A 9,386-nucleotide genomic window follows, 5' to 3' on the forward strand; every position below is an offset into this window, starting at 1 on the left:
GTTTGCTTAACGCCCAGCCGACCACGAAGGGCCATATCAGGGCGGTGCTGCTTTGACATATAACGTGCGCCACACACAAGACAGAAGTTGCAGCACAGGCTTCATGTCTCACCCAGTCACATTATTCTGACACCGGACCAACCAGGCCTAGCACTAACCCCATAATGCCAGACGCCAGGCGGAGCAGCCACTAGATTGCCAATTTTAAAGTCTTAGGTATGACCCGGCCGAGGTTCGAACCCACGACCTCCCGATCACGGGGCGGACGCCTTACCACTAGGCCAACCGTGCCGGTTTTTGGCTTTGAAGGGCAGGCTAAAGGTAGTCACTTTGATTAACTGGAAATAATTCATGCAAGTTTTTGTCTTAGCTTTTCTTACCTGAATTATTGCGTAAAGCCATGAGGACCACTCATCCTCCTACCTCTGGTGTAATGAGGGTAGTAGTCCATTTTTGCCGCAAGTACCTGGATAAAAAAAAGCATACACAATAAAATATTTTGTGTTGCCTCAACGTGCATGTCCACCCCCCCCCTCCCCCATGTGACCATCTTATCAAGTTGCAGATATTGCTAGTGGTCAGTGTGTTCCCAACACAAATGTGACAAAGGGGTGCTGGTTTTTGTTTTATTAGGTTGAACTTGAAGAATTTTGTAGTAATGAATGTTTTTTGTTCACATCAATTTTGACTCGGTTTAAAGACTTTCATCTGGAATGTTCATAGATCAACCCATAAAAGTTTATCAAATTCCCTTACCAATAAATACACTTTAATTTTCCATGACCAGTGGCTGAACTTCTGTAACACTGACATTCAATTACAATAACATTAACATGCTTCCATTTGAAACTTCTCGGTCTTCATCGTGGATTGACGCCCTCCCAAAGTCTATAGTAATTGAAGCCCTCCGTCGCTTCGCTCTGTCGGGCTTCAATTAGCTTTTGTCGGGCGTCAATCCCCGATGAAGACTTCGAAGTTTCAAATGGAAGCATGTTAATCACTTAATGTGTAACTGAACAGGTGGGGGCCTCATCAGATCAAAAAGCTGTGTCTGGCAAGAACCGTAGTGAAGGCATTACATCCGCATCAAAGCGACGAAGGAAAGTGTCCATTCTAGCTCTGCCCTCCAAAGTCAAACAGCAGTAAGTCCACTCATAATAAAGCCAAAATGAAGTATTGCCAGTCATAATTATGATAATATGACTGGCAATACTTCATTTTGGCTTTGATTTTTGTTTGTTTGTTTGCTTAACGCCCAGCCGACCACGAAGGGCCATATCAAGGCGGTGCTGCTTTGACATATAACGTGCGCCACACACAAGACAGAAGTCGCAGCACAGGCTTCATGTCTCACCCTGTCACATTATTCTGACACCGGACCAACCAGGCTTAGCACTAACCCCATAATGCCAGACGCCAGGCGGAGCAGCCACTAGATTGCCAATTTTAAAGTCTTAGGTATGACCCGGCCGGGGTTCGAACCCACGACCTCCCGATCACGGGGCGGACGCCTTACCACTAGGCCAACCGTGCCGGTTTTTGGCTTTGAAGGGCAGGCTAAAGGTAGTCACTTTGATTAACTGGAAATAATTCATGCAAGTTTTTGTCTTAGCTTTTCTTACCTGAATTATTGCGTAAAGCCATGAGGACCACTCATCCTCCTACCTCTGGTGTAATGAGGGTAGTAGTCCATTTTTGCCGCAAGTATCTGGATAAAAAAAAGCATACACAAAAAAATATTTTGTGTTGCCTCAACGTGCATGTCCACCCCCCCCCCCCCCCCCCCCCATGTGACCATCTTATCAAGTTGCAGATATTGCTAGTGGTCAGTGTGTTCCCAACACAAATGTGACAAAGGGGTGCTGGTTTTTGTTTTATTAGGTTGAACTTGAAGAATTTTGTAGTAATGAATGTTTTTGTTCACATCAATTTTGACTCGGTTTAAAGACTTTCATCTGGAATGTTCATAGATCAACCCATAAAAGTTTATCAAATTCCCTTACCAATAAATACACTTTAATTTTCCATGACCAGTGGCTGAACTTCTGTAACACTGACATTCAATTACAATAACATTAACATGCTTCCATTTGAAACTTCTCGGTCTTCATCGTGGATTGACGCTCTCCCAAAGTCTAAAGTAATTGAAGCCCTCCGTCGCTTCGCTCCGTCGGGCTTCAATTAGCTTTTGTCGGGCGTCAATCCCCGATGAAGACTTCGAAGTTTCAAATGGAAGCATGTTAATCACTTAATGTGTAACTGAACAGGTGGGGGCCTCATCAGATCAAAAAGCTGTGTCTGGCAAGAACCGTAGTGAAGGCATTACATCCGCATCAAAGCGACGAAGGAAAGTGTCCATTCTAGCTCTGCCCTCTAAAGTCAAACAGCAGTAAGTCCACTCATAATAAAGCCAAAATGAAGTATTGCCAGTCATAATTATGATAATATGACTGGCAATACTTCATTTTGGCTTTGATTTTTGTTTGTATGTTTGCTTAACGCCCAGCCGACCACGAAGGGCCATATCAGGGCGGTGCTGCTTTGACATATAACGTGCGCCACACACAAGACAGAAGTTGCAGCACAGGCTTCATGTCTCACCCAGTCACATTATTCTGACACCGGACCAACCAGGCCTAGCACTAACCCCATAATGCCAGACGCCAGGCGGAGCAGCCACTAGATTGCCAATTTTAAAGTCTTAGGTATGACCCGGCCGAGGTTCGAACCCACGACCTCCCGATCACGGGGCGGACGCCTTACCACTAGGCCAACCGTGCCGGTTTTTGGCTTTGAAGGGCAGGCTAAAGGTAGTCACTTTGATTAACTGGAAATAATTCATGCAAGTTTTTGTCTTAGCTTTTCTTACCTGAATTATTGCGTAAAGCCATGAGGACCACTCATCCTCCTACCTCTGGTGTAATGAGGGTAGTAGTCCATTTTTGCCGCAAGTACCTGGATAAAAAAAAGCATACACAATAAAATATTTTGTGTTGCCTCAACGTGCATGTCCACCCCCCCCCCTCCCCCATGTGACCATCTTATCAAGTTGCAGATATTGCTAGTGGTCAGTGTGTTCCCAACACAAATGTGACAAAGGGGTGCTGGTTTTTGTTTTATTAGGTTGAACTTGAAGAATTTTGTAGTAATGAATGTTTTTTGTTCACATCAATTTTGACTCGGTTTAAAGACTTTCATCTGGAATGTTCATAGATCAACCCATAAAAGTTTATCAAATTCCCTTACCAATAAATACACTTTAATTTTCCATGACCAGTGGCTGAACTTCTGTAACACTGACATTCAATTACAATAACATTAACATGCTTCCATTTGAAACTTCTCGGTCTTCATCGTGGATTGACGCCCTCCCAAAGTCTATAGTAATTGAAGCCCTCCGTCGCTTCGCTCTGTCGGGCTTCAATTAGCTTTTGTCGGGCGTCAGTCCCCGATGAAGACTTCGAAGTTTCAAATGGAAGCATGTTAATCACTTAATGTGTAACTGAACAGGTGGGGGCCTCATCAGATCAAAAAGCTGTGTCTGGCAAGAACCGTAGTGAAGGCATTACATCCGCATCAAAGCGACGAAGGAAAGTGTCCATTCTAGCTCTGCCCTCCAAAGTCAAACAGCAGTAAGTCCACTCATAATAAAGCCAAAATGAAGTATTGCCAGTCATAATTATGATAATATGACTGGCAATACTTCATTTTGGCTTTGATTTTTGTTTGTTTGTTTGCTTAACGCCCAGCCGACCACGAAGGGCCATATCAAGGCGGTGCTGCTTTGACATATAACGTGCGCCACACACAAGACAGAAGTCGCAGCACAGGCTTCATGTCTCACCCTGTCACATTATTCTGACACCGGACCAACCAGGCTTAGCACTAACCCCATAATGCCAGACGCCAGGCGGAGCAGCCACTAGATTGCCAATTTTAAAGTCTTAGGTATGACCCGGCCGGGGTTCGAACCCACGACCTCCCGATCACGGGGCGGACGCCTTACCACTAGGCCAACCGTGCCGGTTTTTGGCTTTGAAGGGCAGGCTAAAGGTAGTCACTTTGATTAACTGGAAATAATTCATGCAAGTTTTTGTCTTAGCTTTTCTTACCTGAATTATTGCGTAAAGCCATGAGGACCACTCATCCTCCTACCTCTGGTGTAATGAGGGTAGTAGTCCATTTTTGCCGCAAGTATCTGGATAAAAAAAGCATACACAAAAAAATATTTTGTGTTGCCTCAACGTGCATGTCCACCCCCCCCACCCCCCCCCCCCCATGTGACCATCTTATCAAGTTGCAGATATTGCTAGTGGTCAGTGTGTTCCCAACACAAATGTGACAAAGGGGTGCTGGTTTTTGTTTTATTAGGTTGAACTTGAAGAATTTTGTAGTAATGAATGTTTTTGTTCACATCAATTTTGACTCGGTTTAAAGACTTTCATCTGGAATGTTCATAGATCAACCCATAAAAGTTTATCAAATTCCCTTACCAATAAATACACTTTAATTTTCCATGACCAGTGGCTGAACTTCTGTAACACTGACATTCAATTACAATAACATTAACATGCTTCCATTTGAAACTTCTCGGTCTTCATCGTGGATTGACGCTCTCCCAAAGTCTAAAGTAATTGAAGCCCTCCGTCGCTTCGCTCCGTCGGGCTTCAATTAGCTTTTGTCGGGCGTCAATCCCCGATGAAGACTTCGAAGTTTCAAATGGAAGCATGTTAATCACTTAATGTGTAATTGAACAGGTGGGGGCCTCATCAGATCAAAAAGCTGTGTCTGGCAAGAACCGTAGTGAAGGCATTACATCCGCATCAAAGCGACGAAGGAAAGTGTCCATTCTAGCTCTGCCCTCCAAAGTCAAACAGCAGTAAGTCCACTCATAATAAAGCCAAAATGAAGTATTGCCAGTCATAATTATGATACTATGACTGGCAATACTTCATTTTGGCTCTGAAGGGCAGGCTAAAGGTTAAGGTAGTCACTTTGATTAACTGGAAATAATTCATGCAAGTTTTTGTCTTAGCTTTTCTTACCTGAATTATTGCGTAAAGCCATGAGGACCACACATCCTCCTACCTCTGGTGTAATGAGGGTAGTAGTCCATTTTTGCCGCAAGTATCTGGATAAAAAAAATCATACACAATAACATATTTTGCAGGGTTCCACATCACGTAAAATTGGAGGTATTATACCCTCTGACCCCCCCCAAATCACGTACGAGACGCTCTTTGAAAGGGTGTCGGTAAGTAACAATTATTTTGCCAAGAGGTATAATAACGTACGACTTGAAAGGCAAAAGGGTATGACTTTGATCGTTTTACAAACGGTACGACTGGTTATGCGACGCTCGAGGTTTTTTTGGTTTTTTTTTTCGCGGGAGACTAATTTCGGAAAGCTTCACCGGCGATCTCGACACGTGTTTTACTGTCTCCGGGAAGTCGGCGCTGTCAGCGTGACCAGAGTTACTTCCCCTCCGCTATTTTCGGTTCTGTTGGTTCCGCGAAGACCGCGAGCGTGCAAGTTTGCAGACGATCAGTTTTGTCACTGACTTTGTGTTTGAAAAGGCCACGACCAAGAAAGCCTGTTGCAGTTGATCCAAAACAACGAACTTTGACGTTTGCATTTTTGCGATACCTGATTTTAGCATGCTTGGTGACATTCTCTTGACCATTCCAATCACTTCTGTACCCTGTGAGAGAGGCTTTAGTCAACAGAACCGGGGGAAGTCAAAGCTAAGGAACCGACTCTCAGTGGAGAGACTGGCCTAACAAAATGATGATTAAACACGTAGGCACTGACCTAAAGCGTGACATCACTGGAAGGGCGGCATTGCAAGTGCACGGAGCCATGAGGAAAACTAAGGAAATCTGTTGACAGTGGCTGTGACTTGCAAAACAAAACACCAAGACTTCACCCAAAGACTGAGTTACAGAGTAATAATTATTAGAGCCATACAGTTGCAACGCCCTTTCAATGATGCCACGCTTTAGTGTGTTGAAACTTAGATTGAACTGTTGTTGTGGAGAGACACAGTCACAAGTGTGTTGCAGATGTGAATTTCAACAGGCACTTGATAGGTGTGTTGTTAATTTGTAACCAACAACTGAACAGGCAAATAATTTCAAACTTATTGATACTCATAATAATATTCTTGTTGTTGTGGAACTGAACTGACTTTTCATAGCATTACCCTGAATTTTGGGGGAAAATCAATCAATCAATCAATATGAAGCTTATATAGCGCGTATTCCGTGGGTACAGTTCTAAGCGCTTGTCGAAGAGTTGTCAACACAGGACTAACAAAGAAACTAACATCTTCAGACGGACACGAACCCTATCACACACTAGCAAACCCTGGTAAACAAACAACTGTTTAACAACAATGTACACATCAATAGCTAGGTCGAACAAAATAATATTAAGCACAAAGAAAACACCTCTCACAGAGCACAGCACAAGAATGTCTTTTGGGGCACAGCACATCACGTCGAGCATGAAAGTCGCAGCCAGCTACGGGAAGAACTGAGTCTTCAACCTACTCTTAAAATAACTGTGGCACTGCACTGGTAAACTCATAATTGTCAGTTGGTGGCTGGGTTCTGGGTTATTAATAAAAGTTTACTGTTCAGAATTTCAAGCCAGTTTACTTGTTCGTTTTGTGAAAGCTCTCAGCCTCTGACTAGTGTTTTGATACCGCGGTAATTGCTGTAAATGTTTAAGTGTTATCATAGACCTGTATTAGATAAATGGTGTTATTCACTTATTGTAATGCTACAAGCAAGAATTTACACATATGACATTTCCCAATGGTCATAAATTATTTCCTTTATTCAAAGCACTCTCAAATTGACAATGCAATCTGCACACATTGACATCATGCACATGCAAGAACCTGGTAAAACAGCAAAGCAATACACAGAGTCGCCGACAACATGCCATACCCTTTGATCAATCAGGAAAGGGTATGAAAACCCTTTACTTTTATGGTGAAAGGGTATGAATACCCTTGACCTCAGAGCCTGTGTGGAACCCTGATTTTGTGTTGCCTAGACGTGCATGTCCACCCCCCCCCCCCCCCCCCCCCCCATGTGACCATCTTATCAAGTTGCAGATACTGCTAGTGGTCAGTGTGTTCCCAACACAAATGTGACAAAGGGGTGCTGGTTTTTGTTTTATTCGGTTGAACTTGAAGAATTTTGTAGTAATGAATGTTTTTGTTCACATCAATTTTGACTCGGTTTAAAGACTTTCATCTGGAGTGTTCATAGATCAACCCATAAAAGTTTATCAAATTCCCTTACCAATAAATACACTTTAATTTTCCATGACCAGTGGCTGAACTTCTGTAACACTGACATTATAGTGACAGTCAGTGTCACTGACAAGTCAGCATGCAGCTCAGCACTCGCTGCACTGTGACCTGAGAGTGAGAAACTATACTCTATAGACCCAAATGAAACACAGCACTCTGAACGTTTTCACACGACATATTTTACTCGAATTTGCAAATTATGTGTTCTTCGGGTTGGTAGACTAAACGCTTACAATTAAGCTTACATCGAAAGAAATCGATGCGCAGAAAGTTCACCTTCGTCGCTTCGACAATGTTCAGAATCAGAGCACTCAGCACTGACTCGACTGAGTTGTGGAGAGAGCGATGTGGAAAGTAAAAATCAGGCTTATGATCAGCATTGTATTTCAAATTACTTACGTATATATTTTACATTGCAAAACAATCAAATAAAGTCATCAAAAGTTGTTTACCAGCAGAGCACATCAGAAAAAATGGCGTCCTTTCACATCTCCGATGAGGGCGGCAGGTCAAATTTCGTCTGACTGTGGTCGAACCATTTGAAGATCAATGGATCCGTGATGGCTCATAGTGTGAATTGTGTATCTTTTCACAAAAGACAAGTTTCGCAAAACGAGAAGAAGCACGAATGGGATACGTATTTCATTATTTCGAGTAAAACAAAATTCCCACAAATCTCATTTTTTTTACAAGGAACACTCTCAGATAAAAATATATTTGACAATTTATCATAGTTGCCCTAAAGACCCCATTTTCCAAAGGTCGACATAAGTCTCAAAATTACTTTTTGATTTTTTTCCTAAACGGTAAATCCCAAATTGATGCCATTTACAGACAAGACACTTTGGGCACTGTCTTCTCGATAGCGATAGGGTCGATGCTGTCAGTCCAATGGGATTGCAGAAAAGGGGCCAAACCTTAGGTCGACCGATTTTCGGTCGACCTAAATCGAAAGTGTTGTAAAATGGGGGCCTTAGGTCGACAATTGGTCGACCTAAGGAGGCTTTAGGATTTATATATATATATATATATATATATATAGAGAGAGAGAGAGAGAGAGAGAGAGAGAGAGAGAGAGGAGAGAGAGAGAGAGAGAGAGAGAGAGAGAGAGAATACTACATTGCTTGCTGTGTCGTACCAGATTTACACGAGTTGTTTTTTAAAATATTGAACTGCGAGCGAAAGCGAGCTGTTCACTATTTGAAAAAGCAACGAGTGTAAATCTGGTACGACACAGCAAGCCATGTAGTATTCTGTTTATCCTACATACTGTACTTACGTGTATTTTAATGAAAATGTCCTGCAGTCGAGGCAGCTAAATTGAAAACGCTTGTTTTGGAACCTCGATCTCTTCTAAAGCCTCGTGCAATCTATTACGTCAAAGCAAAGAAACGTCACACTGAAAGTGTGGCGTGACGTGTTAGTTCTAAAGATTCATCGAGGGTAATTAGCGAGCGCAATTTTTGTTTCTATAATGACGTTTGTCTCGGTGACTTTGGCATCATAAGCAGTGGAAAAACAGGTCCCTGCCAGACTTTCTTGACATGACCTCATTTACATGATATACACACGTGTGATTTGAACGATTATTATCTCACGGGTGTCTCTCTCACGTATGTAGGATAAAGATAGATAGTCTGTGAGAATCGGAGCCATTATTTATTTGGCACAATCGATTGTTAAATCTTTGTTTGATTTGGTCATTGGTCAAGTCGTTTGCTGCTTGCTATGTGTGTTAACAATACAGCTTTCTTGTTAAGAATCAACACAAGCAGACGAATTTCTATGAATTCGAAAAATGTTCCAGAAAATGTGGTTATGTACACGTGCCACGACTTGCACCCACAACCTCGGGAAAATGGTCCTAACATGGATCAAAGTAAAGGGTTGCACCAGCGTATCCTACACCTGTCACACTACGTTTCTTTAAATGAGGTTTATTACAGTGGCTACATTATTCAGTCTTCGGAATTGTGTGTCATTTCTGATGTGATTGGGTGGATGTTTTTTTCTATGCGTGTGTGTTTAATTTGACTTCTACTGTAACTAATATATATATTTA

The sequence above is a fragment of the Littorina saxatilis genome, linkage group LG17 (assembly GCF_037325665.1).
Source record: "Littorina saxatilis isolate snail1 linkage group LG17, US_GU_Lsax_2.0, whole genome shotgun sequence".
Classification (NCBI taxonomy): Eukaryota; Metazoa; Mollusca; class Gastropoda; order Littorinimorpha; family Littorinidae; genus Littorina; species Littorina saxatilis.